This window comes from Diceros bicornis, unplaced genomic scaffold, assembly GCF_020826845.1.
Source record: "Diceros bicornis minor isolate mBicDic1 unplaced genomic scaffold, mDicBic1.mat.cur scaffold_184_ctg1_multi, whole genome shotgun sequence".
NCBI classification, from domain to species: Eukaryota; Metazoa; Chordata; class Mammalia; order Perissodactyla; family Rhinocerotidae; genus Diceros; species Diceros bicornis.
Genome location: NW_026691079.1, coordinates 208913 through 235963, shown reverse-complemented (window position 1 = coordinate 235963; position 27051 = coordinate 208913). Strand labels below are relative to the sequence as shown.

Genomic DNA, 27051 nt, shown 5'->3' with positions numbered 1-27051 from the left:
TTGGGCTCTGCTATCAACATAGGGTGTGAGAGCTCCCCCTTTTGACCTCCTGACTCCATTGTAATGAGGTTTCCATTAATTAATTTCCACAATGGTGTCTATGGGCTACACATGAGATGAGATCCAGGACTCATTGATGGGCCAGAAGTATGATGAAGTGATGGCCACTTATCTGCTCCTGAGCTACAAAAGACTAGAGCTGGAGGGCTACACCATCACCATAAAACCCCTGCCATCAGCTGGGCCAGCCAACAGCTGCAGTCCTTCCCATCCTGCAAGCCACAGCATAGGGTGTCTGCAAATCCAAAGCAGAGAGTTTAAGCCATTTCCACCTTTAATTCCTACTATAAGAGTTTGTTAGTGATGTTGAATGGATTCCGACTCCTAGTAACCCTGTGTACAGCAGAGCAGAACCCTGCCTGGTCTTTTTACACCCTACTCTTGCCTTCTGGAGCTATATCAGTCAATGCTCCACTGCTGTTCATAGGGTTTTCATGGCCAATTTTTTCAGAGGTGGGTGGCCAGGCCCTTCTTCCTAGTTTCTCTTCATCTAGAAGCTTTGCTGAAGCCTGTCCATCATGCGTGACCCTGTTGATATTTGAAATACTGGTGGCATAGCTTTCAGGATTGCAGCAACACCCAGCCACCACAGTATGACAATTGACAGATGGGTGCTGGGTTCCCTGACTGGGAAACAAACATGAGCCATGGTGGTGCACCAAATCTTAACCACTAGCCCACCAGGGCTGGCTACTATAAGAGAAGCAACACAGAAAATCAACAGCCTGGGGAGGGCCAGGAGTCAGGGCTGAAGTTCATCAGCATCACTTTTCAGAAAATCAGTGGCCTTCATAGGAAGACATCTGTGTTTCAGGTCAGCCGGAAAGACCAGGCAGGAAGCTCAAAGAGAGTGAAGCTATCAAACATCCAGTGGTGGTCAGCTAAGACAAGAAACAGTGTGGGGAATTCAAGCCATGCTTCCTGTACTTTGTGGAGCATGAATATCATAAGCTCCATGGAGCCCAACAACATGGTGCAGGAAGTCGACCAGGTGTGGGACACAAATAGTGTGGGTAGAAGCAGTGCAAGAAATATATGCTGCTGTTTGTGCATGGCAAGCCCAGCTGAGAGGACTTTGTACAGTGGAGGATGGAGGTGTACAAATACTGTGACATTCTCTCCATGGTTTTCAGACTAAGATGCTATCTGGCACCTCTATGGCCTTCAAAAGCATTGTGTCCAAAATAACTGCTGAGCTTAAAGGATGGCCAGGATCCACCTGGAAGATAAGAGGAGAGGTCCATTGGACCTAGGTGCAGGCCAGTCCCTCCACCCTCACCTGGGCAAAACTTCAGAGACTAAGTTGTTTTTCCTTCTCCCTTCTACTCTTGTCCCTCTTTTCTTCCGTGTTTATGGGTGAGAGGAGATGGTTCAGGGTTTCCTGCTAGGCAACTGAGAGGACACAGTGGAATGACCCCATAGGGGAAGGACTCATTACTCCTCGGCCTTAGGGAAGAGCTGGAAGGGAGTTAGCTTCACCAAGGACTTTCAACAGCTGACTCTGGTTCTGCATTCACAGCAGCTCCATGTGCAGGGGCAGGTTTCTGCTGTGTTCAGCCTCCAAGCTTCAAGAGTCCAAAAGAGCGTTTGGTTGCTGAAGAGTAGGAGTCACAAGCATTTCTGGTAGTCTATCATAGGGTACAGTAATCTTGCTACAGCTCAAAAAAGAGGTTTCAGGAGAATTCAAGGGCATGGGTGGATCATCTATTCTTCTTGAGAGCCATTTTTCCCATTTCAGCTGCTGGTGACAGTTTCCACTCTGCTATCTGAGGACAGTTTTGATCTTGTAGCCGACACTGATGGATTTGTGTGAGCTGCCTAGAACTCTAAATAGCTTTGTTTCTTCCAAATCTTATAGTAAAATTGATGCTCCAGAAAGATGTACTACAGATATTATGCTCTTTTGAATCCTCTGTGCACAGAATTGGGGATGTGCCTGTGTGGCTGAGTTTCCTGTCTGTATAATGTAGGAGTTGGGCCTTCCACTGTGATGTTTTCTCCTTTTGATAACAGTGGCATGGAGCATTGGCTCTAAGAGGCCTGCAAAGGTATGGGTTATTCAGCTAGTCTGAGGGTCCAAGGAGCACTCTGAGGTAAGCCGGATGTCCTGGGGGTCCAGAGGGAGGATTTATGGTAAGAGACGGCAGCGTGGCTAGACTGAGGGGATAGAGGGAAAGGCGGCTTTGAAAGGGCAAGTTCTAGGTTCTCAGGTAGTGGGTATTTTCATTTTAGGCCATGAATTGATGGTTTCAGATGCCCATCAGGGAGCTTCTGCATGGGTTCATAAGAAGCCCAAGCAACCAAGACAGATTTTATTCAGTAATAACTATTGCAGTATGGAAGTGTGGAAATTAATAGTAGAAATCTTAACACAATTGGTGTTAAGGCCTGTAGGGGGAGCTCTCACACCCTATCACACATCCTCAATTAAACCAAACAGGAAGAGATGTTTGCATATTGGACAGCAAGTAAAACTACTTTACTATTGGAGGAACATTTCTCTCCCCACCTGGCAACAGCCCAGCCAATGAGAAATGCCACAGCTCAGCCAATGAGAAGCCATTGCTGCCTTGAACTGTTACTCTCCCCTAATGGACTTTCCTTTACAATAGCCCCTCCCTACTGCCCCCATTTTCTCTATAAAAGGAGCTCGCCTTTTGTGTTTTCTGGATTTGCCTACGGTTTGCCATAGCATGCAGATTCCAAATTGCAATTCTTTTGGCTATTCCCAAATAAATTCATTTTGAGATAAAATAACAGGCAAATTTCCTTTTTAAGTTGACAGAAGAGAGTCTAGTGTAAGTTCAGCCCAAATTCAACTAGTGCAGAGGTAACTACATGTTTTAAAGGGAGGATGAGGGAGTGGGGAGAGAAAGCAGGGAAGTGGAAATTTACAAAAAGCAGGAAGGAGGATTGGTCCATATGACTAGGCTATCTGGGTTTGCTAACTGCTTGTGGACACTGGCTCCCACTCTCCTAGAGAGACTGGGAGACAGGGACCCTATCGTCAAGTGTTGGCTGACACAGATGGTAAATTCCTTTGTGAGCTCTGAGTTTTCCCAGGTAGGAACTTCAAAGGAGAATGGGTCATCCCAGGGACACAGCCTTGAGTTGTTAGAAATGATGCCAGAGTTTGTTCAAGTCTCTTAGGCAGGGTGGTAAAAGAAATCATTTGTGCTGGGAAACTGCAGTCTTTATAGGCCAAGGTTGATGGTAGTGAAGAAGAGGGCTCAAAGGCACCTGATTTTTGTCAAGGAATCTTTGTCAAAACTTCATATGAATAGGTGAAAAAGTTAACATCAATGCAACATGGTAGTCAGATTAGAAAAATGGGTGCTAATGTGCACCTCCCTCCAAAAATCCCAACCACCACATGCTTTTCATAATAAAAATGAATAAAACAAAACCAGCAGCCCTGGCAAGGACAGCAGGCCCCAGGGGCTATTACTGGAGCCCAGGATGGTGTCGGTGTCCAGCCACCGCAGACCTCGGCTGCTGGAGGCTCAGGAGACCTCGCCTTCTGCGGCAGTCTTCTGAGCTTTCCCGCCTCAGGACAGTGGTGGGGAGCAGCGCTGGAGGTCCTGAGTCAGCAGCGAGGCCCACCGACTGTGCCTGGGGAGGAGGCATGTCTCCTGAGGAGCCTTAAGGAGAGGACACAGACTGGGTTGCAGAAGATGGACGGAGTCCAGGGGGCCGGAGGGAGCAGGGGGTCTCAGAGCACTGGGTGAGTGGCACATGTGAGGGCTGGTTCCCTGTGTGTCCTGAAGGGAGTAAGAAATATGAAGCCAAGAACTGGCAGAGGACCGTCATGAGGGATACGTGGTGGGCTGGGTCAAGGGGTTGTTATCTAGAAACAAAGTGGTCAGCCCAGAGGACACTGTGGAAGGAGATATCAGAAATTTACCTCCTGGTACGAAAGGAGAGAGAGAGCCAGCGAGGGGCTGGGACAACCAGGGAGGGCCTGGCTACACACATGCACATAGCCACTCACCCACACATAGAGGGGTGTGTGTGTGTGTGTGTGTGTGTGTGTGTGTGTGTGACCTTCTTTAAGAAAAAGAGGCAGTTCCAAGGCTTGTTTGTGTGTATGGTAGGAATGAACAATAGAGTGAAAATAGATTGATGTTGCCAGGAGTCGGGGTGTTCCTGTGGAAGATGGAGAAGGAAACTGGAATGGGGGGAAAAGGGAGAAACCTGATTGGATTGGATTAGAGGTATCAGTTAATTTGTATATTTTTTGTATATATTTTCTAGCTCTACAAACATCTAGAAGCAATGTCACTTCTTAAGCAGTGAGTTCATCTAGGGCTCAGATCCTAGTCTTAAATGTCAGTCCCCACTAAAATGAACTTGGAGAAAGCTGATCCCGGGGCTGGGGCAGAGAAAGCACGGTGTGCATCTGGAGCATCTTGTGCCAGAAAGTACAGATGTGCTCATAACTGATGGGGTCTAGCAAGAGGACAGAGAGGCTGGGCTGAAGAGGCTCCAACTCATCAATTGTGGGGCAATCTGAACATTAAAGTAAAGAATGACAAGAATTGCTCAACAAGCAAATGAGAAAATTCACCAAGCGTGCTGAGAGTCAAGTTTCTCTGTCAGAGAAAGGAAATTACAAAAAATACAGACAGGGGAAAGGAGAGAATGAAAGAAGAACTCTGTGACCTTGTGGTTTTTACTTTGTATAGATAGATGGAACACACGCATGATAGATAGCTAGATGATTGATGGATAGGTAGATAGATGGTGCATGATAGATAAATAGATAGATAGGGAGTTGGATATGTGTGCATACAGATGATTCCTAGCTCTAGCTGCTTTGAGAGCTTAAGAAACAATACTCCTGTACCAATGAGCACTCCTAGCACCCAGAACTTGGTTTTTAGTATTATTTTCCACTGAAAGGAACCAAGGCTCCTTACAGAAATGAAGGACTCCAGGGCTGGGTCAGAGAAAAGATGGGTGTGATATTCTCATTTATAATAAGAAATATATATTTAATCTTCAACCTAAGTTCTGGAACAGAGCTCCCAAAACCCTTGGAATTTCCTATGTGATAAGGGTGTCTTTTCATATTCATAACAAGCCCCTTTCAACCACACCCGAGTTTAAATTATGCCATAACTTCTGAAAAGTCCCTAAGGATGGGGCTGGTTGCCAGGGGAAGCAACTATGTGATTAGAGGGTTGTAATTTAGCCCCACTCCCCTCCCCTGGAGGGGTGAGGGGCTGGAGATGGAGTTCAATCTCTGATAGCCAATGATTTAATCAATCATGCCTATGTAATAAGGCCTCCGTAAAACCCAAAAGGAGTGGGTTAGAGGAGCTTCCAGGTTGGTGACCACTTGGAGATGCAGGGAGAGTGGCATTTGGAGAGAGTAGGGAAGCTCTGCACCCCATCCCACATGCCTAGCCCTATGCATCTCTTCCATCTGGCTGTTCCTGAGTTATATCCTTTTATAATAAACCAGTACTCTAGTAAGTAATCTGTTTTTATGAGTTCTGTGAGCTGCTCTAGCAAATTAATTGAACCCAAGGAGTGGATTGTGGAAACCTCTGATTTATCGTGCATTGGTCAAAAGCACAGGTAACAACCTGGACTTGCAGTTGGTGTGTGAAGTGGGGGCAATCTTGTAGGACTGAGCCCTTCACCTGTCAGATCTGACACTATCTCTAGGTAGATGGTGTCAGAATTGAGTTAATAGCTTGGTGGTGTTGAAAAGAACATACCGGAATGAGTCTCCAACATCCTCTACCAGAAAGTAAGGAAATGTTCAAGGAATGATGGGGAGATGCCAATTGTACAGAAAAGTCAGCTTTAAAGGACTCCCACTGGCCAAATTTGAACATCAAATAATTAATGGTGGTTACAGATTAAGGAAAATAGGAATCCAAGAGTATCTATATCTACACTGATATACATAAATAAATGAATGAATAAATGAAGGAGAAGAGAAAGCTCTACCCTACAATAGAGGTCTGAAATATTTCCCCACAAAATACTAATTACTTACTTATTAATTTAGAAGTACAAAACACTTATCAATCAACTTTATAGTGGAGGAGTCTGGCAGACACCATATTAACCAAGTGACGAAAGTTAACATTACCAGATATGACATAAATTTACACTATGTGCCTCCTGATACAATGCGGTGAAAAAAACACAGCAGCATCACTTTTGAGGTGTTCCTGCCCCCAACATTCATAAATCATGAGGAAACATCAGACAAACTGACTGATACTCTTCAAAAATGTCAAGGTCATAGAAAATAAAGGCAAGGTTAAGGAATTATTTCAGATTGAAGGAGACGAAAGAGTAAACACAACAGGTGATGGTAAACACAACAGGTGACCCTGGGTGGGACCCTAGACCTATAGAAGACATTATTTGGAGAAAAAGAGACATTTTAAAAAATGGCTGTGGATCAGATAGTAATATTGGACAAATGTTAACTTCCTGATTTTGATGTATGAGAATGCCCTTGTTTTAAGAAATACACTCTTCAGGAGTAATGGGCTGGCCCGGTGGTGCAATGGTTAAGTGCGCACGCTCCGCTTCGGTGGCCCGAGGTTTGCAGGTTAGGATCCTGGGCGCGCACTGGCGCACTGCTTGTCAAGCCATGCTGTGTTGGCGTCCCATATAAAGTGGAGGAGGATGGGCACAGATGTTAGCCCGGGGCAATCTTCCTCAGCAAAAACAGGAGGATTGGCAACAGATGTTATCTCAGGACTGATCTTCCTCACACACACACAAAAAAAGTATTAAGGAGTAATGGGACCTGATGTTTGTAACTTATTCTCAAATGGTTCATTCCAAAATATAGTAATATATAAAGAGAATGATAAAGGAATGCAGTGGTGTCTGGAAAATGTTTAATAACTGGCTGTCTGGGGAAAAAAGTCTGTAGCATTTGCTGATTTCCATGGTGTAAGTAGTCCCACCGTGGCTGACCTCTGGCTGCCAATGTGACATTGCTAGTGGAGTTGGAAGGAGATGCACATGGTTGGCTCTCGGAAGACACCAGCTCCCGCACAGGACTCGTTTTATACAATTCCAAACAGGGCATTGGGCCATCTATTGTGATTTGTTTCTCTAACAAATCAAATAAATGCATTTTTGAACTTAGGAAAGTATGCTTGGCCACCTGTTATGATAAAATTATAGCCTTATTAACATATTGTGTATGATATTCAGAAAAATGAAGTTTCATTTTCTGTAATGATTTGCATTAGTTTGCAAATATTTTGGGATCCTACTCACAAATGTTTTTGTGATAACATTAAAGATATGTTCCTTGACTGTATGCGACCATTATCTATTCCTTTGAGATCATTTTTGTGCATTAAATAAGAAAAGCAGGGGCTGGCCCCGGGGCTTAGCAGTTAAGTGCGCGTGCTCCGCTACTGGCGGCCCCGGTTCGGATCCCGGGCGCACACCGACTCACCGCTTGTCCGGCCATGCTGAGGTGGCGTCCCACATACAACAACTAGCAGGATGTACAACTACGACATACAACTATCTACTGGAGCTTTGCGGTGGGGGGAAGGAGGAGGATTGGCAATAGATGTTAGCTCAGAACCGGTCTTCCTCAGCAAAAAGAGGAGGATTGGCATGGATGTTAGCTCAGGGCTGATCTTCCTCACAAAAAAAAAAAGAAGAAGAAAGAAAGGAAAAGAAAAAGAGAAAAGAAAACATATAGCTGATACAAAAGGCAACATTAAATCATTTTTAAATGACCAGTAGCTCCATCAGCACATTTTAAATGATGGGAAGCCTGGCCTTAAATTGGAAGGGATCTTAGACATTCAGCTACATGTTTTGTGAGCCACAAAGACTGTGCTGGAGGCCATTCAGGTGGCCAGAACATTCAGAGTAGACACCCATCTCCTTCCAGCCCATGTCCCATGACCCTTTTGCAAGTTTCTAAAAACAGGGCATGATATATTTAGTCCTCCCTACTGTTCACATTTTCCATGCCGTTATCCCTCAAGACTGGGAACCAGTGAACCCAGCACTTATGGGTGGATCCCAGTCCAGTGAACAAACACACCTGTGAGGAGTCTGCTTGTGAGGCTTCTCCTGCTTGAGGCAGCCTGGGGACACTAACTCACAAAGGCTGAGAGAGGACCTCAACCTCCACTGCAGGTGCAAGTCAAGTCATCATTGGCCACACAGGAATCTTACATGAGAAGACAAACATTCCCATGAATTAGGCACTCCCACACATTTTTGCCAGGCTTCTAAATTGGTGCAGCCATATTGAGGTCAATTTTGGTAATGTCAACCAATTTATAAATGTGAACATTCCTGACCCAACAGTTCCACATCCCGGAATCTGTTCTACAGAAATATTCACACCAGTACCTAAAGTTACTGAGGCTGCTCACTGTAGCAGTGTAAGGTTGGAAACCACCTACATGCTACTAGGAAACCAGATAAATAAAGTATGGGGTACTGTGGCACTGTAAATTTTTGTGGTGTACATAAATTTTTACAGGGATCATGTATTGCTTTTGTAATTAAAAAAGTAAGTCAGTGCTTCTTTTCTTTCTGCCTCATGTCGATGGGAAACAATCACAAAAAAATCTTTTTAAAATGTACAGTTGAAACCTTCTGATTTAACAGTCTTCCTACGAAGTAGTGACGTGACATGTTTTTATGTCTTTTAGCGTTTTCACATCACTACCTTTGCTTGCCTCTGTGGCATCCTTCTTTCTTGTCCCTCAGTAGCATCTTGGGCAGGGCCCACAGTGTTCATATAAATTTAATTGTTAAATGATCTGTCCAGTTTGCAAACACTGAACTCACATCCAGTTCTGACCCCTGACAGGTTGGGGGCCTGCAATGGGGAGGGATTGTTCTGCCTCCAGAAACCTCTCCTTCCTCCCTCTGACAGGCTCTTGCTGTTCCCTCAGCACCAGAGGCAAGAGAGAGAGATGAGGGAAACATCGTGCAGCCACAGCCTCCTCTGGGTCCTCCCCATTCCTCAGTTCCTGCAGGTTTGGCTGAACCCCTAACCTCTGCTCTGCCTTTTCATTCCAGGACACCCCAATGCTCCTGTGATGCTGGACCTGTCACCGAGCAGACAGCGTGCTTAGAAAGGATACAGCAGGGCCGGCTCAGTGGCTTAGCGGTTAAGTGCGCGCGCTCTGATGCTGGCGGCCCAGGTTCGGATCCCGGGCACGCCCCAAGGCACCACTTCTCCGTCCAACCCGAGGCCGAGTCCCACGTACAACAACTAGAAGGATGTGAACCTATGACATACAACTATCTACTGGGGCTTTGGGGGGAAAAAATGAATAAATAAAATCTTTAAAAAAAAAAAAAAGAAAGGATGCAGCAAAATGGCTCAATATGGCCAGCTTTCCAGATGTTCTTTGACCCACAGGAAACTCACACCTTGTTGTGTGTGCCTTGTTGGGGGGCTGGGCAGATTCTCTCCAAGGGCTAAACCCCCAGTTTTCCTTTGGGCAGATCAACAGTCTTATCAAATAAGATGCCAAGCTCTTCTTGCAGGTATCCCCCAAAGTTACCTAATGTTCTTTTAGGGTTGGCTTAAGGGAGTGGCAGTACCCCCCTTCTCTCCGTGGAGGGCAGGAACTTGCCTCTCATGAGCATTACATTCCCAAGGCTGGGAGACCCTCACATCCACCCCATCTACAGTTTTCTTCCCACCCCGCCCCCATTCATCAAAGGAAATCCGCTCCTCTTTTAGCCACTTATTTCACACATTTATTTCTTTTATTTATAGCTTATGGTCAATGCAAATTAATTCTATAAAATGAGAAAGCATGAAGAATCAAAACATAATTATGCAAATTAAAAATAGATATTCAACACAAAAAATACAAGTATAAAAGGTTCTTTCATGCACACACAGCAGCGCGAGATTCACCAGCTGTTTCAAAGGACAGCAATGCTTGCTTTTTGTCTTGAAGACCATGGCCTACCAGTTTCTAACGTCAAAAAACTGACTGATACATAGTGTTCCAAATGTAGCCATTTTGATTCTTAAAGGTTAAAGTATTTTCAAAAATTATGTAAAAGAATTATTGCAAACTTAATGATGCTGGTGTTCTCCCAGCATTCCTCCACCATGGGCATCTCTGGTTTGGCATCTGTGGCCCTGGGCCCAGCCTTCGCCCTACTCCCAACACTCCACTTGCTTCCTTCCTGGGCTCTTCCACTAGCAGCTCTGGACTGACTTCAGGCCATGTCGTGTCTGGTGGTGATGCCTACTTCCAAAGTCCTGGCCTGGAACTCAGTCCTGGAACCCCCCCCCACGCTGATAAGACTTGGGGGACTCTTCTTCCAGCCACCGGACCCCTGTGTACTGGCTGCCACAGTCCACATGAGGCCAAGGAACTCTTACAGTCTTCCTCTTTCCCAGCAACAATTTGGAGAAGACTTTGCAGACCAAGGTCCAAAACCATGTCATTTCTGGGGCTCTGTGTATCTCTCACTGCTGCTGCCTCCCTGGGATGCTCTCCAAACCTCCCTTGGAGGGTGGATTTATAGAAGAACAGTCAGCGAGAGCCCTAGGACTGGGAAACAGAGAAGCAGCAGGTGACCTGGGCAGGATGGGGGCGCTGGGCGGAGTCTTTGCTCAGCCTGGAGCTGGTTTTGGCAAGATAAGCCCCACGCAAGCTGGGGCCCAGCTGTCATCTGCCTTCTAGTAACCTGGAAGCTTACAACCTCATTGTGGGGCCAGGTACTGACCACGATTTCAACTGTCACCTTCTTGCTGGACAAGTTGCTTTCAGTAGGTCAAAGAAGCAAGAGAAGAGACCAATAGCATGAAAAAAATCAAGTCAATGCAAGGAAATGGGTCATTTAAGTGGAATTAGGTCTCTGTTGGCAGCATGAGAGAGAACCTCAGGCACAGTAGAAAGGTAACCTAGACTTCAGGTTTCTGCTCTGCAACATGAAAAGCTTAGACGCATCACTCCCATCCTTACAACAGAAAACAACCGAATAAACTAAAAAACAATATCTCCTCTTAGATCTGTCAGAGAATTGAGGTCACAGGGCAGACAACTACCCTGAACACTGGAGAGAGGTGGATACAGAGAATCACAGGTTACCAGGAGCAGAGCCCAAGTGGAGAAGTCCGCTGGTGGACCCAGTACCAGCAGGAACACAAACTGTAGTTTTTCAACTGCTGGAGGCAGATTGTGGACTAGCTGGAGAGTTCCAAACTCCAGGGGACCCCTACACTTTCTTGAGTTTTACCTTCAGGAGCCTCACTGAGTTCTCACTGTGAAGACTGGAGGAAAATCCCCTCCTGCTATGAGCAGGGACAGAGGAAACGCCACCATTTTGAAATATGTTGGAGCACCCTGTTCTTCCTCCAGTTCTCTGTAACAAAGACCAGCACTCAAGGGAAACTATTTCCTCTGACCTGAGGAAGAACGATTAGCCAACTCCAGCTGCCTCTAGCCTTCCTGTCATAGGTAAGGCAGGAAAAAAGCTGAGAATCATTTGTGAAGGTCATATCTCAGGGGCACTGGCCCATAAGAAGACTGAGACCTAATCATAGAACCATAGGCCACTCCCCCTCCCAACACCTCACCACACAGCAACAGGACCCCTGCACAATAACAGCAGATTGCAGTTGAAAAGACTGCAAGGCTCAAACTCTATTTATGAAGGACTTTCTGGGGTAGATAAAAACAAGGACACGAGAGGAACCTGAGCTCTCAGAGAGCTACAGCCACAGCAAACACAGTGTAACTCCTAGCCAGGTCAACATAAATCATCACACTTAATCACAGCCAGTTTACCTTGGTTCCTAATACCTAATGCGTTATGTCCAGTTTTCAACCAAAATTACAAGGCACGCTAAAAGGCAAGGAAAAACAGTGTGAAGGGAAAAAGAAAGCAGCAGAACCAAATTCAAATATGGCAATGATTTTGGAATGATTAGACAGGGAATTTAAAATAACTATGATTAATAGGCTAAGGGTTCTAAAGGAAAAAGTGGACAACATTGCAATACCAATGGATAATGTAAGAGAGAGATTGAAACTCTAAGAAAGAATCAAAAAGAAATACTAGGAAACAAAAAGAAATACTAGAAATCAAAAACACTTTAACAGAAATGCAGAATGCCTTTGCTAGGCTGACCAGTAGACTGGATATGGCTGAGGAAAAAATCTCTGAGCTTCAGGATATGTCAATAGAAACTTCCCAAACTGAAATACAAAGAGAAAAAAGTGAAAACAAAACAAAACAGAATAGAACATTCAAGAACTGTAGGACAATTACAAAAGATACAATATATACATAATAAGAATACCAAAAGGAAGAGAAAGAGAGAAAGGAACAGAAAAAATATTTAAAGTAATAATGACTAAGAATTTCCCCACATTAATAACAGAGAGCAAACCATAAATCCAGGAAGCTTAGAGAACACTAAGCAAGATAAAAAACTAAAAATCTACACCTAGGCATACCATATTCAAATTGCAGAAAACAAAGACAAAAAGAAAAATCTTGAAAGAAGGCAGAGGATAAAAACACCTTACCTATAGAAGAACAATGATAAGAATTTCATCAGAATTCCGTGCAAGCAAGAATTGAATGAAGTGAAATATTTAAAGTGTTGAAAGAAAAAAAATCGTCAACCTAAAATTCTGTATCCAGTGCAATTATCTAGTACAAGATAAGAAAAAAGAAATAAAAGGCATACAGAGGGCCGGCCCCATGGCTTAGCGGTTAAGTTCGCGCGCTCCGCTGCTGGCGGCCCGGGTTCGGATCCCGGGTGTGTAATGACTCACCGCTTCTCCGGCCATACTGAGGCCGTGTCCCACATACAGCAACTAGAAGGACATGCAGCTGTGACATACAACTATCTACTGTGGCTTTGGGGGAAAAATAAATAAAATTATTTTAAAAAAGGCATACAGATTGAGAAGGAAGACATAAAAATGTTCGTGTTCACAGATGACATGTTTATCTGTGTAGAAAATCCCAAAGAATTGACAAAAACTCCTGGAACTAAGAAGTGATTATAGTAAGGTTACAGGATACAAGGTGAACATACACAAGCCTATTGCTTTCCTATATACCAGCAATGAACAATTGGGATTTGAAACTAAAAACAACACAGTACCATTTACATTAGCGCCGCACAAAATGAAGTACTTAGGAATAAATCTAACAAAATAGGTACAAGATCTATATGAAGAAATCTGAAGAAAGAAATCAAAGAAATTCTCAATAAATGGAGAGATATTCCATGTCCATGGATAGGAAGACTCAATATTGTTAAAATGTCAGTTCTTCCTACTTTGATCTATAGATTCAATGCAATCACAATCAAAATCCCACCAAGTTATTTTTGCGAATATCAACAAAACTAATTCTAAGTTTACCTGGAAAAGAGGCAAAAGAATCAGAATAGCCAACACAGTATTGAAGAAGAACAAAGTTGGAGGACTGACACTTCCTGACTTCAAGACTTACTATAAAGCTACAGTAATCAAGACAGCATGGTATTGGCAAAGAAATAGACAAATAGATCAATGGTAAAAAATACAGAGGCTAGGAGAGTGACGTCAGCATCATGGCGGAGTGAGTTTTCCCATGAACTCTTCCCCCGATAAGATACAACAAAAGGAACAGTCACAGACCAACAACGGAATCCAAGACAGTGAAAAGTTAGATCAGAAAGATCCACACTACAGCACATCTGAGAGTGGAACGTGCTGGGCCCCTGGAGGAAGTGGGGAGAGAGGACTCAAAAGAGTCACAGGGCTACCATCAACATCTGAGCACCCCAGAGAGCGGATAATGAGGGGCAAAAGAGAAGCCCCCCACACCAGGGACCCAGAGGGCAAAAGAGAGAGCCACCCCCTCCCCGCAAACTGGAACCTGCAGCTCAGCTGACCAGACCAGACCAAGCGATCAGCGGCAGACTAGACCAAGCAATCTGACCCGTGGATCTCAGCAGAAAAACCAAGGCAGAGTGCAGGAGGCTTAGATTACACAGCCTTTTACCACCACACAGTGGTGGCAGGTGGAAATTGCAACCAGAGATTTCCAGGATGAGGAAAAACAAAGCCAACACAGGACCCACAGTGCAAAGATATATGAAATCACCAGACCAGAAGGAAAATGACAAACACCCAGAAACCAACCCTGAAGACATAGAAATCCATAATCTAAACGACAGAGATTTCAAAATAGCTATCATAAAAACACTCAACGAAATATGAGACAACACAGACAAACAATTCAGTGAGATTAGGAGTTTCTTCACAAAAGAGATTGAAATCATAAAGAAAAACCAATCACTGCTGATGGAGATGAAGAACACAATGGAGTAGATAAAGGAGAATCTGGAATCTTTAAAGAACAGAGCTGACAATATGGAGGAAAGAATTAGCATTTTAGAGGATAGGAATACAGATATGGTCCAGATGGAAGAGGAGAGAGAACTAAGACTAAAAAGAAATGAAGAAAGTCTCCGAGAAATATCTGACTCTATTAGGAAATGTAACATAAGAATTATAGGTATTTCTGAGGGAGAAGAGAGGGAAAGAGGAACAGAGAGCCTATTCAAGGAAATAATAGCTGAGAATATCCCAAATCTGGGGAAGGAGCAGGAAATACCAGTAAGCGAAGCCAACAGGTCACCTAAATATATTAACAGACAAAGGCCCTCTCCACAACACCTAGTGGTAAGCCTAGCCAGAGTCAATGACAAAGAAACAATATTAAGGGCAGCTAGACAAAAACAAAAAATAACGTACAAAGAAACTCTTATCGGGCTCTCAGTGGATTTCTCAACAAAAACTTTACAGGCTAGGAGAGACTGGAATGATATATTCAAAATACTGAAAGACAAAAACTTTCAGCCAAGAATACTCTATCCAGAAAAAATATCCTTCAAATATGATGGAGAAATAGTAACTCTCCCAGATAAACAAAAGCTAAGGGAGTTCATGGCCACGAGACCCCCACTACAAGAAATACTCAAAAAGGCCCTCAGGCCTTAACAAAAGAAGAGAAAGGGAATACAAAGCTTGGAGCAAGGAGAAAAATAGGTAAACAAACTCAGAAAAATAGTAGATCTTTACCGGAATAGGTTAGCAACTATTTAAATACTAAAATCAAGGTCAAAGGAAGGAATTCACCAAAAATAAATTTAACCTCATCACTGTAAACACACAGCCACAACACAAGATAAAATAAGGTATAACAAGAACGACTTAGAAGGAGAAGAGGAAAGTGATTGAATTGACTTAGTATAAGGAAATAGGAGGCCATCAGATAATGGAATATCTGATACACAAGATTTTTTACACAAACCTCAAGGTAACCACTAAACAAATAATCAAAACAAAATCACAAATGATAAACAAAGAGAAAACTAGAAGAGTCATAAGACAGAACAACCAAACTGAATTGGCAGTCCAAAACAAATGGGACAAGAAACAAAGGAAACACAAAAGAACCAGAAAATAAGTGACAAAACAGCAACATTAAGCCTTCATATATCAATAATTACTCTAAATGTAAATGGATTGAACTCTCCAATCAAAAGATACAGAGTGGCAGGATGGATTAAAAAGCAAGACCCAACAATATGCTGCCTCCAGAAAACACATCTCAGAACTAAAGCCAAGCACAGGCTCAGAGTGAAAGGACGGAAGACGATATTTGAAGCTAATGGCAAACAAAAGAAAGCAGGTGTTGCCATACTCATATCAGACAAAGTAGACTTCAAGATAAAACAGGTTAAGAGAGACAAAGAAGGGAAATGTATAATAATAAAAGGGGCACTCCACCAAGAAGACATATCACTTATAAATATATATGCACCCAACATAGGAGCACCAATATACATAAAGTAACTATTAACAAACCTAAAAGGAGACATTAACAACAACACAATAATAGTAGGGGATCTTAATACCCCACTTACATCAATGGATAGATCATCCAGACAAAAAGTCAATAAAGAAATAGTAGACTTAAATGAAAAACTGCTTGAGATGGACCTAGTAGACATATACAGAGCACTCCATCCAAAAACAGCTGACTACACGTTCTTCTCAAGCGTACATGGAACATTCTCAAGGATAGACCATATGTTGGGAAACAAAGCAAGCCTCAATGAATTTAAGAAGATTGAAATCATAACAAGCATCTTTTCAGACCATAATGCTATGAAACTGGAAATGAACCATGAAAAAAAACTGGGAACGTGACAAAAATGTGGAGATTAAACAAGACGCTACTGAAAAACCAATGGATCATTGATGAAATTAAAGGAGAAATCAAAAACTATCGGGAAACAATCAAAAATGAAAATATGCCATACCAAACCATATGGGATGCAGCAAAAGCGGTCCTGAGAGGGAAACTCATAGTGATACAAGCCCACCTTAACAAACAAGAAAAATCCCAAATAGGCAACCTTAAATTACACCTAACAGAACTAGAAAAAGAAGAACAAACAAAGCCCAAAGTCAGCAGAAGAAGAGAAATAATAAAAATCAGAGCAGAAATAAATGAAATTGAGACCAAGAAAACAGTAGAAAGGATTAATGAAACAAATAGTTGGTTCTTTGAGAAGATAAACAAAATCAACAAACCCTTAGGCAGGCTTACTAAGAAAAAAAGAGAAAAGGCTCAAGTAAATAAAATTAGAAATGAAAGAGGAGAAATTACAATGGATACCACGGAAATACAGAGGATTGTAAGAGAATACTATGAGAAATTATATGCCAACAAATTGGACAATCTAGAAGAAATGGATAAATTCTTAGACTCATACAACCCCCCAAAACTGAACCAAGAAGAAATGGAGAATCTGAATAGACAAATCACAAGTAAAAAGATTGAAATAGTAATCAAAAACCTCCCAAAAAATAAAAGTCCAGGACCAGATGGCTTCTCTGGTGAATTTTGTCAAACATTCAAAGAAGATTTGATACCCATCCTTCTCAAACTATTCCAAAAAATAGAGGAAGATGGAACACTTCCTAAATCATTCTATGAGGCCAACATCACCCTGATACCAAAGCCAAACAAAGACAATACAAAGAAAGAAAATTACAGGCCAATATCACTGTTGAACATAGATGCAAAAATACTCAACAAAATATCGGCAAACCGAATACAGCAATACATTAGAAAGATCATACACCACGATCAAGTGGGATTTATACCAGGGACACAGGGATGGTTCAACATCTGCAAATCAATCAACGTGATACATCACATCAACAGAAAAAAGAATAAAAACCACACGGTCATCTCTATAGACACAGAGAAGGCATTTGACAAGATACAACATCCTTTTATGATAAAAACTCTCAACCAAATGGGTATAGAAGGACAGTACCTCAACATAATAAAGGATATTTATGACAAACCCACAGCCAACATCATACTCAATGTGGAAAGACTGAAAGCCATTCCTCTGAGAACAGGAATGAGGCAGGGCTGCCCACTCTCACCACTCCTGTTCAACATAGTACTGGAGGTTTTGGCCAGAGCAGTTAGGCAAGAAAATGGAATAAAAGGAATCCAAATAGGCAACGAAGAAGTGAAACTCTCACTATTTGCAGATGACTTGATTTTATATATAGAAAACCCTAAATAATCCGTTGGAAAGCTACTAGAAATAATCAACAACTACAGCAAAGTCACAGGGTATGAAATCAATCTACAAAAATCAGTTACATTTCTGTATGCTAATAATGAACTAACAGAAGGAGAGCTCAAAAAGATAATACCATTTACAATTGCATCACAAAGAATAAAATACCTAGGAATAAATCTTACCAAGGAGGTGAAGGACCTATACAATGAGAACTACAAGACATTACTGAAAGAAATCTATGATGACATAAAGAAATGGAAAGATATCCCATGCACATGGATTGGAAGAATAAACATAGTTAAAATGTCTATATTACCTAAAGCAATCTACAGATTCAGTGCAATCCCAATCAGAATCCCAATGACATTCTTCACAGAAATAGAAAAAGAAATAATAAAATTTATATGGGGCAACAAAAGACCCCGAATAGCTAAAGAAATCCTAAGAAAAAAGAACAAAGCAGGAGGCATCACAATCCCTGACTTCAAAACATACTACAAAGCAATAGTAATCAAAACAGCATGGTACTGGTACAAAAACAGACACACAGATCAATGGAACAGAATTGAAAGCCCAGAAATAAAACCACACATATATGGACAGCTAATTTTCGACAAAGGTGCTAAGAAAATGCAATGGAGAAAGGAAAATCTCTTCAATAAATGGTGTTAGGAAAACTGGACAGCCACATGCAAAAGAATGAAAGTGGACCATCTGCTATCATCATTCACAAAAATTAACTCAAAATGGATCAAAGACCTGAAGGTGAGACCTGAAACAATAAAACTCATAGAAGAAAATATAGGCAACACACTATTTGACATTGGTCATAAAGGAATCTTTTCTGATGAAATGCCTACCCAGACTAGGGAAACTAAAGAAAAAATAAGCAAGTGGGACTTTATCAGATTAAAGAGCTTCTACAAGACAAACGAAACCAGAATCAAGATGAACAGACAACCCACCAGCTGGGAGAGAATATTTGCAAAACATACATCTGACAAGGGGTTGATCTCCACAATATACAAAGAACGCACACAACTGAACAACAAAAAGCAAACAACCCAATCAAAAAATGGGCAGAGGAAATGAACAGACACTTCTCCAAAGAAGATATACAGATGACCAATAGGCACATGAAAAGATGTTCAACATCACTAATCATCAGGGAAATGCAAATCAAAGCAACACTAAGATATCACCTCATGCCTGTTAGAATGGCTATAATCACCAAGACAAAAAACAACAAGTGCTGTAGAGGATGTGGAGAAACAGGAACCCTCATACACAGCTGGTGGGAATGCCAACTGGTGCAGCCTCTATGGAAAACGGTATGGAGATTCCTCAAAGAATTAAAAATAGAGATGCCCTATGACCCAGCCATCCCATTACTGGGAATCTATCCAACGAACCTGAAATCAACAATCCAAAGAGGCTTATGCAATAAAATGAAGAGTAAAAATCACACGATCATCTCACTAGATGCAGAGAAAGCATTTGACAAGATACAGCACCCATTTATGATAAAAACTCTGAATAAAATGGGTATAGAAGGAAAGTACCTCAACATAATAAAGACCATATATGAGAAACCCACAGCTAATATCATCCTCAATGGTGAAAAACTGAAAGCTATTCCTCTAAGAACAGGAACCAGACAAGGATGCCCACTGTCACCACTCTTATTTAACATAGTACTGGAAGTCCTAACCAGAGCAATCAGGCAAGAGAAAGAAATAAAAAGGATCCAAATTGGAAAGGAAGAAGTGAAACTGTCACTATTTGCAGATGACATGATTTTATATATAGAAAACCCTAAAGAATCCACCAGAAAACTTTTAGAAGTAATAAACAAATATGGTAAATTTGCAGGATACAAAATCAATGTACAAAAATCAGTTGCATTTCTATACACTAGTAACGAAGTAGAAGAAAGAGAAATTAAGAATACCATCCCATTTACAATTGCAACAAAAAGAATAAAATACCTAAGAATAAACTTAACCAAAGAGGTGAAAGAGCTGTACACGGAAAACTATAAAACATTGCTGAAAGAAATTGAAGAAGACACAAAGAAATGGAAAGATATTCCGTGTTCTTGAATTGGAAGAATTAACATAGTTAAGATGTCCATACTTCCTAAAGCCATCTATAGATTCAATGCAATCCCTATCAAAGTTCCAACAACATTTTTCACAGAAATAGAACAAAGAATCCTAAAATTTATTTGGAACAAAAAAAGACCCCAAATAAGTAAAGGAATCCTGTGAAAAAAGAACAAAGCTGGAGGTATCACACTCCCTGATTTCAAAATATACTACAAAGCTATAGCAACCAAAACAGCATGGTACTGGCACAAAAACAGACACACAGATTAACGGAATAGAATCCAAAGCCCAGAAATAAACCCACACATCTATGGACAGCTAATCTTGGACAAAGGAGCCAAGAACATACAATGGAGAAAAGAAAGTGTCTTCAACAAATGGTGTTGGAAAAACTGGACAGCCACATGCAAAAAAATGAAAGTAGACCCTTACCTTACACCATACACAAAAATTAACTCAAAATGGATTAAAGACTTGAATGTAAGACCTGAAACTATGAAACTTCTAGAAGAAAACATAGGCAGTACGCTTTTCGACATTGGTCTTAGCAACATATTTTCAAGCACCATGTCTGACCGGGCAAGAGAAACAATAGAAAAAGTAAACAAATGGGACTACATCAAACTAAAAAGCTTCTGCACAGCAAAGGAAGCCATCAACAAAACGAAAAGACAACCTAACAATTGGGAGAAGATATTTGCAAACCATTTATCTGATAAGGGCTTAATCTCCAAAATATACAAAGAACTGATGCATCTCAACAACAAAAAAACTAACAACCCGATTAAAAAATGGGCAAAAGACCTGAACAGACATTTCTCCAAAGAAGATATACAGATGGCCAACAGGCACATGAAAAGATGTTCAAAATCATTAACTATCAGGGAAATGCAAATCAAAACTACAATGAGATATCACCTCATGCCCGTCAGAATGGCTATAATTAACAAGACAGGAATCAACATGTGTTGGAGAGGATGTGGAGAGAAGGGAACTGTCATACTGGTGGGAGTGCAAACTGGTGCAGCCACTATGGAAACCAGTATGGAGATTCCTCAAAAAATCAAGGATAGAACTACCATATGATCCAGCTATTCCACTGCTGGGTATTTATCCAAAGAACTTGAAAACACCAATACGTAAAGATACATGCACCCTTGTGTTCATTGCAGCATTATTCACAATAGCAAGACTTGGAAGCAACTTAAGTGCCCATCTACCGATGAATGGATAAAGAAGATGTGGTATATATACACAATGGAATACTAAAGTCATAAAAAAAGTCATAAAAAAAGACAAAATCGTGCCTTTTGTGGCAACATGGATGGACCTTGAGGGTATTATGCTAGGCAAAATAAGTCAGACAGAGAAAGACAAATACCATATAATTTCACTCATACGTGGAAGATAGTCAATCACATAGATAAGGAGAACATATTCATGGTTACCAGAGGAGAAGGGGGTGGGGTGAGGGTGAAAGAGGTAAAGGGGCACATATGTATGGTGACGAATTAAGAACTAGACTCTTGGTGGTAAGCACAATGCAGTCTACCCAGAAACTGAAATATAATGATGATGTACACTTGAAATTTACACAATGTTATAACCAATATGACCTCAATAAAATAATACTAAAAAAGAAAAACTATGAAGGACGAGTAGACTTATCAGATATTAAAATATACATAAAGTGTCTTTAAGTAAAAAAAAAACCAAATAGGTAGGGAAGGAGATTCTATAGTGGTCCTAGCTAAAAGTAAAGCTGTTTCTTGGTTGTATGCAATCAAGTTTTACCCGCTCAGAGGACTAGAGGACTTTGGAGGAGGATATGCCACGTGAATGGAACAGCATGTGCAAACCAAAAAGGTCAAACAAAAGCTGTATTTGGCAGCTGCAGGTGTCAGATCATTTGGAATATAGGGCTTGTTTAGAGGGAGTTGGGGATGAAAAGCTGAAAAGGGAGAGCGGGACCACATGGGAACTTCAATCCGTTAGAGGTGGACGTGGGCTCAAAGTCTGACCTGTGAAGGGACCCACAGAGTGGCTCTCAGTACACACTGCAGTACACTGCAGTACGCAAGGAGAGGCACAGTCAGGGCCATTACATGCATGCTGGCAACGGTGATGCTCTGAACATAGCGGTGACACCAAGGATGAAAACAGAGGGCTGGTTGTAAGAAGCAAGAGTCTGTGTTAAGACAAACCAACAGGACCAGGAGAGTGTTTGATTTGGGGTACATGGGGTAGCCAGCATGGATCTTATTGAGCTTGAATGGGGCAATAGGTATCATTTTAAAGAAATAAGATGGGAATAGGAAATATTGTTTTTCTGGGACATGCAGGTAAGAATTAAAGCTTAAATTGTTTTCTGTTTGAGGTGTCAGCAAGAAATGTGATTGCATATATTCAGGCAGGCAATTGGAAGTTGGAGTTGGGGCTGAGGCTTGGGAGGGGTGTCTGGGATCCAATGGGGATTTTGGTCTCATTTGGAGAGACAGGAGGACAGAAAGATTCTCTGACTCCTCCACCTCAGCCTCATGGTCATCACCCTGAGATCTTTCCCTGAGTTTCACAGGGCCAGAAATGTAATTGTGATTTTCATCTATGATTACGAATTCCACTTCTACTAACCAACACAAAAGACAGAAACTTAACCATAAATGATCATGTATTCATCTGTGATGTTAAAAGATACACTGAGGCACATTAAAAATTTTAAGAGTTTATTTGAGCAAAAAGCAATTCCAATTGTGCAGCATCAAACTGGAAGTGCTTAGGAGTGCTCCACTGACAGGAACCAAGGGAAAGACTTTTATAGAGAAAAGGCAGAAGAAAAGCAAGGAAGTTATCTGATTGGCTATACTTAAGCATTTGACTTATTGGAAATCCTAGTTGGCTATTTTTGGTTGATTGTCCTTAGGTTTTGATATCTTTGTCTTGAGACATTTACAGGCTTAGGTTTGGGTTTGCTTGGTAGGATGGTAAGGCATTAAAGCCACTCAGCCTATTGGCCTCCTTGTTTAATTAATTTAACAGTGATGAGAGTTATATCCGAAAGGAAACCAGTACTGCCCTTCAGTAAAAGGATCTCTAATGTTTAAGAGTACAAATTATGGATCAGAAGCCTGCTGAGAGAGCTAAGAATTACAGAAAGGGAACTGTAATTTCCTATCTGAGAATTTCTCCAAGATAAGGTAGCTTGCCCTTCTAAAGATATTTTTCCCTCAAACAGCCAGGTATAAAGTATCTGGAACTTACATTCCAAAGGCCCCTTCTCAAGTTTTGGGAAGGGGCCCATACTTACTCACCATGTAACCTTGGACAATCCAGCCAGCTCCTCAGAGCCTCAACTTGCTCATTTGTAAAAGAGGGGCTAATTTAATAATCACTGTACCTTCATTGCAGGATCACTATGAGGTCAAATGAGGAATAGGTATGAGCACTGTGCGATGCAAAAGTCAAACATTATTTTTACTGATTGTGTATTGCCTGTCACTAGACCAGGCAGATGAGAAACAGACTGACAAACTCAAAATCTTTGATTCTTTGTTTTCTAGGCAACTTGCATGGCACCACCTTTCTTACATGACAAGATCACTTGTTAAAATTATCTGAGTCCCATTTATTTATATCAGCAATCAGGGTATGAGACTAGAACATGAAAGGCTGTGCAGACAGCCTCTAAGATGGTCCCATTGGTCCCCATTTCCTGGTATTCATGCCCTCGTGGGCTCCCTTCCCAGTGAGCATGGGCTGGATTTAGTGACTCACTTCTAAAGACTAGAACTCAGCAGAGCTCACAGAGTGTCACTTCCAATTCCAGGTTATAAGACCACAGCTTCTGTGTGGGGTGCTTTTGCTCTCCCTCTCTCTTCCATCACTCACCCTGGGAGAAGTCAACTGCCATGCTGTGAGGGGCCTTTGAAGAGGGCCTGAGTCTGCCAACAGCCGCACGAGTGATCTTGGAGTGGAGCCTCCTCCAGTCCAGCCCTGAGAGGACTATCATCTGGCCAACAGCTGACGGTAACCTCCTGAGAGACATAACACCAGAGGCAAACAACTAAGCTGCACCCACATTCCTGATGCACAGAAACTGTGAGATAACAAATGTTCCCTGTTTTATTCCAAGCTGCTAAATTTTGGAGCTATTTGTTCCACAGCAGTAGATAGCTCATACAAACTTAAGGAAAAAATATTCACTGCTGTGCTACCTTCAGAACCATGAAAATGCCTGATAGTTCAGCCCTGGATGGATCATGAGACAAGTGAAATTAGAAGGAGGCTGATGAGAGAGAAGAGAGAGAATCCTATAAAAACCGTAAAGGCCTTAGACAGTGAAAACAAGGTTCACTGGGTGAGTGTGAGGACAACAATAAAAGAGTTGTGCCTAAATAATGGCAGTGTTTTCCACTCAGTTGTTTATAATTATTTATTCTGTTATTTGCCTTGGGTTCAGATACTGCAACTATCATATCATCAAGGGAGTTTTATCTTTTTTAATATGCATGACTTTTATTCCTCGATTTAGCTTTGTCCGTCTAAAATCAGGCCATGCCTCCTGTTTCATTCCATAGTAACATATTTAGAAAAAATTCTTGACCAAAGATCAAGGAAAATCCCTTTTCAGTGACACGCTCCAAATAAATTGATTGAAACTTTTATAAGGCAGTGAGTAAAAGGTTCAGAAAGCCAGGTGCAAGTTTTCAGTCAGAAGGTTTTTATAAAGAAGGCTCTTTGATTTCTACTAAAAGTAACTTTGTAAGTAGGTATTAACTGTACTTGATTCCAGCCCACTTATACTGAAGCCTTGATCCTGGAGTTATTTAAAAGTCTCAGCACAATTAAAGACCTCACTGTTCTTAAGAGGTTTGGGAACCAAGTCACTGTTGCTCCCCATTGGATTGTGACTTTTTGTCAACCCAATATTGACAACAATGGCATCCAACTGCAGCTCTTCCTTCTCATATGGGGCACTAGAGAGCACTTCCATAATTGATATTACAAACATAACAGAGTGGCCAGCATGATAAACTCTCAGCACATACAGAAAGATATACAGACTAAAGAGAAAATTATGCTTGATTCCCTTCCCTTTCTGTAACACATAAATTATCTCATGGGAGTGAAATGGCCTAAGCCCTCTTAGAGATAGTTTACCAAGTCCATGTGGTCTCAGACAGTAGACTCTGTATCATACAGTAAAGCCAAGACTTTGCCTGCTAAAGGGGATTCTCCAAAGGTCCCATGACACATAAAATAACTCAGTTTCTACTCATCTAGATAAGGATACACACCAGTCCAGATATGTGGTCCAATTCCATGAGCTGGGAGAACTCCTATTGCTGTGTCATAGGGATATGAAGGAGTGTCCTCTTCTATGTCCCAAAGCTTTTGTTGCTGAGGCCTCATGAGTTACAAACAAAACAGCTAGCTGAAGATGTGGAATGCAGAGGTTAAAGAAATGTCAGTCCAACCAATATTTTTTGTCCATGTTCACAGGTTACCGGAAACATCAACTGAGCCACGGAGACGTGGTTGAACCAATCATCCACAGATGACTTTGTCCCATTGGGCATCTTTTCCCACAGTCCAACTGACCTTGTACTTTTCTCAGCAATCATGATAGTCTTCACAGTGGCCCTCTGTGGGAATGTCCTCCTCATCTTCCTTATCTACACAGATGCTTGACTTCATACACCCATGTACTTCTTCCTCAGTTCTTCCTCATGGACCTCATGTTGGTCTGTACCAATGCGCCAAAGATGGCAGTCAACTTCCTGTCTGGCAGGAAGTCCATCTCCTTTGTGGGTTGTGGTATACAAATTGGCTTCTTTGTCTGTCTCGTGGGATCGGAGGGGCTCTTGCTGGGACTCGTGGCTTATGATCGCTGTGTGGCCATTAGCCACCCACTTCACTATCCCATCCTCATGAGTCAGAGAATCTGTTTGGGATTGCTGGGAGCTCCTGGGCCTTTGGGATAATAGACAGTTTGATCCAGACGGTAGTAGTAATGACCTTTCCCTACTGTGGTTTGAGGGAGGTGGACCACTTCTTTTGTGAGATGCTATCTTTGTTGAAGCTGGCCTGTATAGACACATCCCTTTTTGAGAATGTGATATTTTCTTGCTGTGTCTTCATGCTGTTCCTTCCCTTCTCCATCATCTTGGCCTCCTATGCTCGCATCCTGAGGGCTGTTTTCCAGATGCACTCTGCTCAGGATGGTGAAAAGGCTCTGGCCACCTGTACCTCCCACCTGACAGCTGTCTCCCTCTTCTATGGGGCAGCCATGTTCATCTACCTGCGGCCTAGGCGCTACCGGGCCCCCTGCCATGACAAGGTGGTCTCTATCCTCTACACGGACCTTACTCCTATGCTCAATCCTCTCATTTATAGCTTGAGGAACCGGGAGGTGATGGGGACCCCGAGGAAGAGGCTGGACCATTGCAGGGTTGGCAGGCAGGCCTGAAGGTCCAGAGCATCCTGTGCCTGGTGCTGCCACCTCCTGGCTATGTGATGTTGGGTAAGTAATCTACTTTATGTGAGTTTCAGTTTCCTCATTAATAATCAGGATTATGACACCCAAGACTTGCAGAGGTCTTTTTAAACCCTAAAGCAGTACTCTATAGCTCTGATGAAAAACCAGCTTTTTCCCCTCAGTCTTTTTTGGACTAATTCTTTTGTAAAATACATTAAAATGGAATACAGGACTTTGTGAACTCAAGATCTGTGCAGAAGTAACGCATTGGGATTGCTATTACTTATTATTCAAAATTGGAACTACATCTGCTATCAGAGGATGCCCTGAGCTTAACTTCTTAATTCTTATTGCTAACGTCAATTCCTACATGCTTGGAGATTAATAAATACATTTGTAAACAACCCATGATTAATGAGTAAACTACGATGGAAATTAGAATGTATTTCCAATTAAAAATACTATTCATCAAATCTTTTGGGGTGGAATTAAAACTATCCTTAGAGAGAAATGTATAATCCTAGATTATATATATTTATATATTATTGTGTATAATATAGAAAAGTTGAATTTCTAAGTTCTAAGCATTCATCACAAGCTAGAAAAAGAGCAGAAAATTAAACACAAAGAAAATAGACGACACAAAATGATAAATATTAGAGGAAGTCTTCACAAACTAAAAGACAAACATCGAAAGGATAAATAAAACTAAATTAGATTCTAATAAATGACAAATATACTCAATAAAATCCTAGTAATAATGTTCAAAAAAAGAGAAAAATTGCAACAAA

At 41.7% G+C, this 27051-nt stretch overlaps 1 pseudogene; it reads left to right on the top strand.

Moving 5' to 3' along the window:
• The first annotated feature begins 1015 nt into the window (after positions 1 to 1015).
• LOC131402613 (olfactory receptor 2V2-like) lies at positions 1016 to 26322 on the top strand (annotated as a pseudogene).
• The last annotated feature ends 729 nt before the right edge of the window (positions 26323 to 27051 follow it).